Below are 11912 nucleotides of genomic sequence, written 5' to 3' on the forward strand. Positions count from 1 at the left end.
CACCTTGTTTCCTGCCTCATTTAGTTTGACCAGATCTCAGACATTAGTTCTTGTTAACTCTTTTCCTAGTTAATTAAGAGCCTTTGCACAGCCACTCTTTCTTCATTAGAGTAGATTTTTAAAACTCTACCACGGTTACATCACAGTCCTCTTTTTCTTCAACCAGTGGATTCAGCCCTTCAAGTGCTCATTGTGAAAAAAACCCCACCTTTATTTGCTATCCTGAGCTGTATCTCTGCTCTTTGCACGCCCTCCAACTCTTCATTGTCCATCTGTCAACTGCAGCCTCCAGTTCTCTTCCTACTATTGCTATACACCGAGATGAATGTTGTTTTGTTAATCTTCTTGGGCCTGGGGGTACTGGTTGATGGTAGGCTGAACATGAGTCTGCAGTGTGCCCAGGCAGCCAAGAGGGCCAATGGCATCCTGGCCTGTATCAGGAATGGTGTGGCCAGCAGAAGCAGGGAGGTCATTCTGCCCCTATATACTGCAGTGGTTAGGCCACACCTTGAGTCCCGTGTCCAGTTCTGGGCCACTCAGATTAGGAAAGATGTTGAGTTGCTGGAAGGTGTCCAGAGAAGGGCAACAAAGCTGGGGAGGGGTTTGGAACACAAGCCCTGTGAGGAGAGGCTGAGGGAGCTGGGGTTGCTTAGCCTGGAGAAGAGGAGGCTCAGGGGAGACCTTCTTGCTTTCTACAACTACCTGAAGGGAGGTTGTAGCCAGGTGGGGGTTGGTCTCTTCTCCCAGGCAACCAGCACTGGAACATGAGGACACAGTCTCAAGCTGCACCAGAGGAGGTTTAGACTGGATGTGAGGAAGAAATTGGAATGTGCTGCCCGGGGAGGTGGTGGAGTTGCCATCATTGGAGGTGTTTAGGAGAACATTTGATGGGGTGTGTGGTTGCATGGTTTAGTTGATTAGGTGGTGTTGGATGATGGGTTGGACTCTATGATCTTGAAGGTCTCTTCCAACCTGTTCTGGTCTATCCTATCCTATCCTATCCTATCCTATCCTATCCTATCCTATCCTATCCTATCCTATCCTATCCTATCCTATCCTATTTCCCAATTTCTCTCTGCAGAATCCAGTAGTCCTCATTTGACATTAGTCTTCTGCTGAGATGTTTAGCATAAGCTGGTGAGTTAGTGTTTTCCACACTATTCTTCCTTGTCATAAGGGGGAGTAAATGGTCCCATAGCTTTGTCATTCCTTTAATCACATATTCACAGTTCAGTGTGTTAGAATTAACTGTGGTTAATCAGGCCAGTTTATCAAGCAGGTCACATCATTCTGTACAGGTGGCATATCCTCATTATTACTTAGCACTTGACCAGTCTTCTATGCAAACCTGGCCAACCAGGATGTCATGGTTGTTGCCAAATCACTTACAAAAACATTGACTAGGGTTTGAGACTGGAAGACTCTTGAAAGTTCATCAGGAAAAAACCTGTATCCGGTGATGTGTCTCACTGAGGACTAATTCTGAAATCAGTTAGCTGATTACAGTCTTTGCACAATAGGCTATAAGTTAAAAAAAAACCCAATCAAACAAACCCCAACAAACCAACCAAACAACAAAAACTCAAACAAAACCAAACCAAACCAACAAACAAAAAGCCCAAATCAACCCAAAACCTGCAGTTGCAGGATAAAGCAAAGTTATTCTTATTACAAAGCCCTACTATTTTATAGTGAGTGGCTTCCAGAAAGTAGCTCAGGGTTCACTGAAAACTGTACATCACCTAAAAGGAGGAACCTCTGGCTACATGCCAAACCCACCACAGTTGGTAGTGCATAAGACCCTTAATGGGAAGGTTGTGAGTTCAAGCCTGCAGTGGGCAGTAGTGTCCTCCCTACTCTAGTCATGAGGTCTGTGGTGACAGGTTGGACTCGATGATCTTTGAGTCCAACCTTGGTGATACTGAATACTGAATTTAATGATAGCCCTGGAGAGATTGCTTTTCCAGGCATCCCTTTTGCATCACCTTTTTGCTATCCTGTGCACCCTACTGGTGAAACAGGTGCATGTGAGTGCTTTGACAGTCTTTACAGTTTTATTGCACTCTGGTCACCAAAAGACAGCTTCAGTAGCCTGCCTTGCAAGACCAGTGCATCCATAATAAAAAGCACACTTCAGTTTTGTCCATTCTCCCAGGCAACCAGCACCAGAACAAGAGGACACAGTCTCAAGCTGCACCAGAGGAGGTTTAGGTTGGATGTTAGGAAGAAGTTCTTCCCAGGAAGAGTGATTGGCCATTGGAATGGACTGCCCAGGGAGGTGGTGGAGTCACCATCACTGGAGGTGTTTAGGAAGAGACTGGATGGGGTGCTTGGTGCCCTGGTTTAGTTGATTAGATAGTGTTGGATGATAAGTTGGACTTGATGATCGCAAAGGTCTCTTCCAACCTGGTCTGGTCTATTCTATTCTATTGCATTGCATTTAATACATATCTAAGATAAGGAAATTAAAGATTAACCCAAATATAAGTAAGGCTTTTGTAAAGCTTAAAAGAAATAGATTAAAATAATTTTTTTCTTAAACGCACAATTATATCTACCTTTATTAAGATAAGCTTCCAACAGCTTTGCCATCCTTTTATTTCCCAGCCACATAGATCTTAAGCTCTTTACTGAACATGAAAATGATCAGGGGGTTGGAGCACCTCTGCTATGAGAACAGGCTGAGCAAGCTGGGTCTGTTCAGCCTGAAGAAGGGGATGCTCTGCGGAGACCTAATAGCAGCCTTCCAGTACCTGAAGGGGGCCTGCAAGAAGGATGAAGTGAGACAGTTTACAAAGGCCAAGGGGCAATGGCTTAAAACTGGAGAAGAGTAGGCTTAGATGGGATGTTAGGAACAGGTTCTTTACTCTGAGAGTGGTGGAACACTGGAACAGGTTGCTCACGGAGGTGACTGGGACACCATCCCTGAAGGTATTCAAGGTGAGGCTTGCCAGGGCTCTGGCCAGTCTGACCTAGTTGAGGATGGCTCTGCTTACTGGAGAGGCCTAGATGCAGTTGGATTAGATGACCTTCAGAGGTCCTGTCCAACCCAGACCATTCTATGATTCTATGAATTTGGCTAAGCAATTCACATGCAAATCAGGTAAGTCTCTTATTTCTGCCTTTGTGGAAAGGGTTTCAGACATCATTTTTGCTCTAAATCTCCCTGTGTGTGTATATGTGTATATATGTATATACACACACACATCCACACACACATCTGGAATTTGACTGGGTGGAACCATCTGCTGTCCAGACAGTAAACTGTAGCACTTAATGACCATTCTACGGCTAACTAATTACACCCCATCAATCTTTTTTTGGGGGGAGAAAACACTCCCTTGTGTGGTGGAGTGCAATTTTCAGTGTAGAGTTACTCTGCATGCTGAAACTTTAATATAAACAAGCACTGATTAACAAATACTATTGAAAGCACATGAAAGATAAATTAGAAGAATGTATGTAACATGAAACTAACTCTTGACTTAAAACAGGTATTGCTACTAACTGCTTCAGGAATGATGGAACTTTTGGTGTGTATGACTACCAGCCCACATTTTGAGGAAAAGCAAGAAAATCAACAGAGGTGATAGATGCTAAATGATTTTTAATTAATTAGATATTGAGCCTGCTACTCCAATGGCAGCCAGGGTAATCAATCTATTGGCACCTTACCACACGCCTCTGATTGAAAATTGGCACAATATTCATTTTCTTTCAACTTCCTGCACTCCTGCAGTATCCCAAGAATTAAAGTAACTGAACCACAGATTCTCAAGAATCCTGTGTCAAGAATTCTCCTAGACTATGCTTTTGAACCAATCGGCAAGGGACGTCTCTGTTCTGCCTTAGTATGTCCTGTATGGCTGTTACAGCAAAGCAGTTAGAACCTTTGTTGTTGAAACACATGAAGTTTCTTCTTTGCCAACATAGAAGCACTCTTGCTTCAGCTGCATCATTAGTAATTACTTTGCTGTCTCTGTTAAGGAATAAGTACAGACCTTTTTAAGGATTTTGCTTTCTCCTCAGATGCTTTTCCTTTATTTTTGCATATATGCACACATGTATATATGCTTCCTATTCTTGTCCTTGGAAATAGTATCTTTGGAAATATATGATTCTTATTGTTGTCCCTGCTTTTTTTTCCCCCTTATATTCTGTGAGGTTTGATTTATGTTGAAAGTTTTGTATTTCCCATTTTCCCATGTACTGTGCAATGCTGCTTCTCGTCACACTGCTCCCTTTCTTCTCACCTCTGAAAGAGGTAGGGCTTCCAGCCAAAACTGTGAAACTGGGATAGTGCACATCACATCACATCACATCACATCACATCACATCACATCACATCACATCACATCACATCACATCACATCACATCACATCACATCACATCACATCACATCACATCACATCACAATCGATTTCCTCAACTGCAGCAGGAACAGTGTCATGCCTCCAGAGACATCTTTTATCCCACCCTGGTGTTTCCTGCTGGTGTTTAGCATGAAGCTGCACTGTTGAGCTTCCAAAGCAATAGGGATTTCTCTCTGTCAATGAGATGAGTTTTTACACCAACATCTAATCTGACCTTATCATTGCCTTGGACTTGTGGAAGTATAGGGAATAATTAACTTTCCTTTTACGTCATATCTCTGCAATGTGGTCTAATTGAGTAGGTTTTAGTTGTTACATCACATAGGGTCAAAATCTCAAAACTATATGAGAAGTGCATGCAATAGCTATTTAGACAGGTTTCCACATGCTTTAGCAACATCTGGCTACCTTACCTTTATCACAATGGATATTCAGCAATGTTTGCTAATACAAATTGGTCTTTCTTCAATCTATGTGTTCTTGACCTGACCTGAGAGTCATGCCCTCCTTTGATGTCTGTGAGTTTTAGCAGAGTATCATGTTGCAATGGTGATTTAATTCCACATGTAATAGGATGTTCTTACACAGCTGTCTATCTTGATCTCCTGGAGAATGTTTCTTTCCTTACGCATTTCTGAAACACTTCCTTAAGAAGTTTTGCAATCGTTTCTTTAATGTCTTTCCACTTGGAGCTGTTAAGATGGCTTAATCTTTGTCATGAGCCCATTTGTGAGTAAGTGGCCACACTAGATTCCTGCACAGGCTTGTATTTTTTTCACTGGGAACATAGGCTCTTTTAACTACCAGTCCCAAATTTTCCCATGTTTGGTCCTGCAGACAACTGCAAAGCTTTTGGGGGCTCCCCAAGAAATGGCTTCATTTTGTTAGCAGCTGTGTGGAGACACACACATATCATCATTGAGACCACATCCTATGGGAAGCTGGCAGGTGGCATGGACTGCAGTTCCATCTCAGATGGCACAAAGTGCAGGTGTGTGGGGTGTCCATGTAACTCCAAACACAGGCTGGGTTTGTTGAGCACTGGCTTACATGACCTGCCAGGTGCCCTGGAAAGGCTGTCACACTCCATCCTCCCAGTGACAACATACTGTATATAGGGCAAGATACTCTACCATGCACACCTTCAGATTGCACAACGGATCACAAGGCTTGAAGTAAAAATGGCAGTGGGAACATTGCTTCTGCACATGAAGATACTGGATGCAAGACCTGCAGCAACTGGGCCTTTCTTACACAGGAAAGGGGCACCAGGAATTTAAGCACCGCAAGATTAACTGGAGTGAGTGCATTACCTTCCTCTTCCTCTTCCTCCTGCAAGTGGGATGGGAAATGCCCATAGTGCCTGACAGTCTTTCCTTGGACATGTATGCCTTTCTAAGCATGTCCTTTCTTATAGCTTATGTTCTCTTGCCAGGGAAGTCATATTGTATTCAGCTACCAGCCCCAGGTTGTGGAGGAGAAGAGAGCTCTGTCCTCTAGAGAATAATCTCTTGGCTTTTTCTGTCCCACCCTTAGTTCTTTCTGTCCCTCTCAGTTAATTCGGATGGAGAAACTTCATTTTCTTGCAGAATTGTATTAGATGTGGCTCTGGTCTCACAATGCACTGTCTTATCCTCACCTGTGATGCACAAAATATTACAGAAAAGTTAGAAATTTCATCATACCAAAACCTGAGCCATTGCCACATTGAGAAAAGCAGTCTCCTGATGTCTGCTGAAACACTCTGACTATGCTGCTCTTAGATGACAAGACAACGTGCTCAGAAAGCTGTCATGGTCACCTTTACACTAAGGAAGTAAAAGGGATTCTGCTTAGCAGTGGGAAAGGTGTTGGGGAACTCCCAACATCAGTGACAGGAAACCTGTCACCTACATTGAGCTCCCCTGCCTGCTACTCTCAAAGAACAGTCCTCACAGGAACCCATGTATCTCTGTAGTCACCAAACACACTCTAGTGACCCACAGCTAGATTCTTACCATGTACTTTATCCCTTGGAGCTAACTACAATGAACGTTGCAAATGGAAAGCTGAAGATAGCATACTATGTCCAATATGTCAGACCAGAAAAGGAAGCTCAAAGGCATACCCCACCAGGACTTGCCAGTTCTCAGATACCAAGATACTGTTACCTTACTACAGTTGCAAGGGTTGTAAAGGTTTAGGAGCCAACTATTTCAGGATAAGCTGCTTTACCAGTCCCAGTGTCTTTCAGTGTTTATGGGCACTAAGGTGATGCCAGTAAGAATCAGGATCTTATCTAGGGCATGCCTTGCAAAAAGACAGACTAATTTAAGAGCTTTATATAAAAGCTCAGTAATAAAAAGATACTGCTCTTATGCACATGCTCGGATGTCCTAACCATGTGTTACTACTTTTCATATGCCAGAAGCATCAAACTGCTGAGAGTCACATTATCTGCATCCCCAGGGAGTAGAAGATGGCTGTTTCTAGTAAAGACACTAATCTCGAGTAAACCAGAAGGGCTTTCAGGGAAGCTGGACCCTCCCTTTCTCTTATGTTAAGAAAGGTGATCTGGGAAATCTGAGGGGAAGATGTGCTCAGTGGAGCAAGAAGGGCTGATGACTTTGCTAGGGCATGTAAGAAAATGTAGTTCAATCTAGAAGTTCGTGTTCACAAGGGAGTCAGAGAAGTCCTGTAAAACTTTATTTGAATAAAGGGAGAGTCCATGATGCAGATCCCCATGGAATCTCTCAATTTGCTGGAAGATGCAGTTTCCCTTTTATCCTAATTTCCCAGGTGCAAAATTCCCTCTCCCTTTCCCCATTGGCTGAGGTACTAGGAATTTCAAGTCTTCCTAATACGCCTACCACATGTCCCCCTTTACACATAACCCCCTGCATCATATATCATATGTTCATTTGAATCAGTTTCTTCCCTTTTCTGGGTGGAGAAGTTGATATTCAGTTGCCTATTAAGCCTGCTCTCTGTCATAAAAGTTCAGAAATTCAGGTTGTGTTCAGTGTCTTCTATCTTCAGACAGCACCCTGCTGATTTATGGCAAGACCCCAGGTGAGGTAGGAAGCAGAGGACCTTTGCGATTCAGATATAACATAGGTAAAGGTGGACTGTCTGGTTCTTTCTTTGTTATTTTAATTCCTTCTAGACGACTATTTATTTGTAAAGACACCACCCACCTTAATCCTATCAGGCATGACATCAAAATGCCCACAGCATTGGGAAGAGACATAACAGGCTGCAGAGGCACAGGAAAGGATGGGGAAGAGGCTGAAGAGGGTTATCACTGAGAAAGACTGAGAAAAGCCCAACGACAGCACACAAGCTCGCTGATATTTGGGTTGTCCTTAGCTGTCTCTTAATTAATCTTTCAATAATTAACTCTGATCCAATCATAAATTCATGATAAAACTGGCCTTGTTTAGTCGCTGGTTGTAGTTTTAGATCATACTGCTAGAGGGGGGAAAATTTTTACAGAAGAGAGCCTCAAATGGCAAGCAGTTGAAGGCAGGGCAACTTTGGGTGATTGGCATCTCAGCAGTAGCTCACTGGCTGAGAGACAGAACTCAAAACTGCATTAAGGGCTGGTACCTAAGGGTGGCCTGGCATAGTTTTTCTGCTCCCTGAGCTACACTAAATGTACCATTTGACCTTTGGGACTCTGCCTCACCAGTTGAGGAGTGTATTATCCTCTCTCTGTGCTTCCCTTGGACATTCCTCGTTTGTCCCAAACATGCCTTAAATGCTTTATGAATCACAGAATCATTTTGCTTGGAAGAGACCTTTAAGATCATCAAGTCCACCTGTTAACCCAACACTGCTATGTCAAGAAGCAACTGCTCAGCTTCCGCAGATTATAGCCTCGTGTTTCATTGAAAAACTAACTTTATATTTCTCCCTTAATACACCTGGGCATGAGCTACCACTGCACAGCCTGTGCTTTATGAACTGCAGTCCCAAGTTAAGCTGTCCTGTTCAGGATCACAGGGACCTTACATGATCCCAAACTGGAAAATGCGGGAAGCTTGAACTGCTACCGGTACATGCAGCAGTGTATTTTGTGTTCTCTGCCTCCCTGATCATTTCAAACCCTCTTCTTTGTTATTTGAATGAAAGGGGTTTTAATTTGTATGCTAATAGAGCTTTTGCCCAAGGGTGTTTTGCAGCTTTGTGTTTTGGCAGGGTGAATCACCTGTTAAACAACACAACCAAGTTCCTCAACGTCAGGTTCCCTCAGCATCAGTAACTTTGGAAACAAGTGATTAAAGCGGATATGCTGATTGCTCAGGGTGGGATGTACCTCACCTGCCTTCACCCATTCAGATGTTAGGTGTCAAGTATGACCTGGACATTTAGGCTTCTCCAGCTGAATCCAGTATAGAACGGCTTAGTCACTACCTGCAATTGCTGTGCTTGCTTTTTTTCTTCTACTCAATATCCAGGGAACACAGGCAACTGGCTTCAGCTACAATGTTTTAACCGCTACAATTTTTATATCACAGAATCTTATAATGGCATGACTTGAAAGAGACTTTAAAGATCATCTAATTCCAGCCCCCCTCACCATGGGCAGGGACACCTCCCGCTAGACCAGGTTACTCAAAGCCTTATCCAGCCTGGTCTTAAACACTTTCAGGGGTGAGGTGTTCCTGGGCAACCTGTTCCAGTGTTTCACCACCCTCAAAGTAAAGAACTTCTTCACAGTGTCTAATCTAAATCTACCCTGGTCTGGTTTAAAAACATTGCCCTTTTTCCTATCACTACATGCCTTATAAACAGTCCTTCTCCAGCTTTCCTATAGGCCACCTTCTGGTACTGGAAGACCACTATAAGGTGTCCCCAGTGCCTTCTCTCCAGGCTGAACAGACCCAACTCCCTCGGCTTGTCCTTGCAGGAGACGTGATCCAGCCCTCTGATCATCTTTGTGGTCCTCTGGACCCTTTACAACAAATCCATGTCCTTCTTGTGTTAGGGGCTCCAGAGTATGCAGTACTCCAAGTGGGGCCTCATAAGAGGAGAGTAGAGGGGCAGAATCACCTTCCTTGACTTGCTGGCCACACAAGATAACATCATTTAGGTGCGGTCAAGCTTATCCTAAGTGTGTGCCTTATGAAAAGGCCATGTTTACCTCAAAAAGAATTATGCTTCACTGTTAAAAGCAATTTGAACTTTGAACTACTTTAGGAAATCCAAAGCCAGCTTTGAGTCAAAGGTACTTTTAGCTGTCTTTGACTTGAGCTTAAGGGAAGTCTTGAGTCAGGAAAGAAGAGTTAGTTGTTAGGAAACAAGGAACTCTTAGTCACCTTCCTAAGGGATACTGGAGGCCTCTTCCCCCGCCCCATTTCCTTCTGTCTTAAAACCAAAGGTACAACATGAGCCACGCAAAAGCAAAACAGCTCTCATGCAAAATCCTCACACCCATTAACATCCAAACATTGCAGAAACAAGACCTCAAGCTGATAACCTTTGTGGTTATGATTACAAAGAAATTGGAGGGAACATTCTCATTCCCCTGATCTGGTACCACACCTCTTCTAGGTACTTCAGCCAAGGAGGCAGATAGGCTGTAGCAGAAGAAACAAAGAATGTATGTGCTTTTGTGTGTACAGTCATTTTTCTCTTAACTGTTTCTGGTCATCATTCTCCCAGAAAACCAAAGGCAAGTGTGTTCAAGAGGAGACTGGACATGGCACTTGGTGCCATGGTCTAGTCATGAGGTCTGTGGTGACAGGTTGGACTCGATGATCCTCGAGGTCTCTTCCAACCTTTGTGATACTGTGATACTGTGAAGTTTGGGTTGGTTTTATAACAGAAGTATAAGTGCCCATACTCAGGAAAGCATCAGCCAAAGTGTGGGATAAGCTTGTAACTGCCCTTTGCTTACCGAAAACCAAAGGCAAGTTTGGGTTGGTTTTAGAACAGAAGTACAAGTGCCCAAACTCAGGAAAGCATCAGCCAAAGTGTGGGATAAGCTTGTGACTGTTCTTCACTTATTGCTGTAATTTATCTAATTACGGTTTTATTTAAGCAGTTCCTGTTCCACCAAAAAAGTTTAAATAGCATGAAGGTGAAAAAGGCAAATCACAGCAGAATTTCCCCTTGCACAACGTGATAAAATGAATGTGCTCGGTGAATTAAAAACATCTCAGCCATCAGAAGAGGTAGGTTTAAAGTTAAACCCCAGAAATCAAACTTTTGCAAGAATGGAATACTGCAGGTAAGATGCTCAAACTGTCTTAACTGGTTCTCCTTGTACCACCAGCTTTTCACATTGATTCCTCTCTTCGTGTCAGAAAAGCGTGTAATGAGCCTGCTAGAAGTCATCGGGTCTGTGTCTAGTTTCTGTCAGTCAGGATCCTTGCCTCATTGCCAGTCACAGTCGCTGTGGTTTGATACTTAGGCAGGTCTCTGCATCATGCCTTGTCACCCTGTTCCTCTCAGGACCTTTCATAAGCACTGCTTTTAATCATTTTGGCTTTCAGTACAATTGTATGCATGCCTAATAAAGCTTGCATAATGGATTAGAAAATTTAATCACCAAGCTTTCTAGAGGTGTGCTGGATGCACAAAGAGCCTCATTAGTTAAATATATAAATATATATAGATAATTAAATGTACAGAATCAGTTTGTTAAATTCCAGTCATCTGTTACTAATACTCAGCTGGCTGGTGATTTGAATAAAATTGCTCAGAAATCTGAATGGGTTTTGTATCATAAAATGTCACTATTGAGCTAAGAAAACAATAACAGCAACAAAACAATAACACCACCCCCCAAAAAATCAAAACTAACCAACCAAAAATGTCATGATTTTTCAAGGGGAAATGTTTGAACATCATTTAAATTTGTTAAAAAGCATCCTGTGTTAAATGGGAAGCTCAGAAATAAGTAAAACATTTCAAATGGGAAAGTGACACAGTGTGGTGCAGGGAACAGAGCAATGTTGGTTTGTAAATTACTCCCTTTATCCCTTCTTTCTGAAGGGGAACACTACAATAAACAAACATATGCACAAATCATGATACACCAGCGATCTTCAGGGGAAATATTCCTTCAGAATATTCCTTCAGAAGAATTCTTCATATTTTCATACATAAATACCTTCCTTGTAGTGATCATCCTTATCTCTAGTTTACAAATGATTTGTTACTGTGGAGGTAATAGAGCATGGAATTCAGAGCCTTTGCATGGAAACAATAGGTACTTGAATCTATTAGGCTATCATTATCATCACTTTTGTTAGATTATTGCTAGATTATTACCTCTCATAGGCCATCTCTATCAGATCATTGATCAGGTTATCACTGCTATTACATTTCCACAAGCTTCCAGGTGGGAGCAATTGATTTCAGCACACTCTGCTCAGTCAGAAAACCTGCGAATGTCAATGTTCACACCTTACAACAGCCATGCTCTTTGGACAAGTAACGTGGGTGGGAAATTTTCCTGTTTCAGAAATCATAGAGGGGTGGAGCTGTGACTCAATGTCATAAAACACCTGCTCAGCAGCTTCTGACAGTCTTCAAGGATGTAAATTTGT

This window comes from Melanerpes formicivorus, unplaced genomic scaffold (assembly GCF_026170545.1).
Source record: "Melanerpes formicivorus ecotype bairdi unplaced genomic scaffold, bMelFor1.0.p_v2 SCAF_58, whole genome shotgun sequence".
Taxonomy (NCBI): Eukaryota; Metazoa; Chordata; class Aves; order Piciformes; family Picidae; genus Melanerpes; species Melanerpes formicivorus.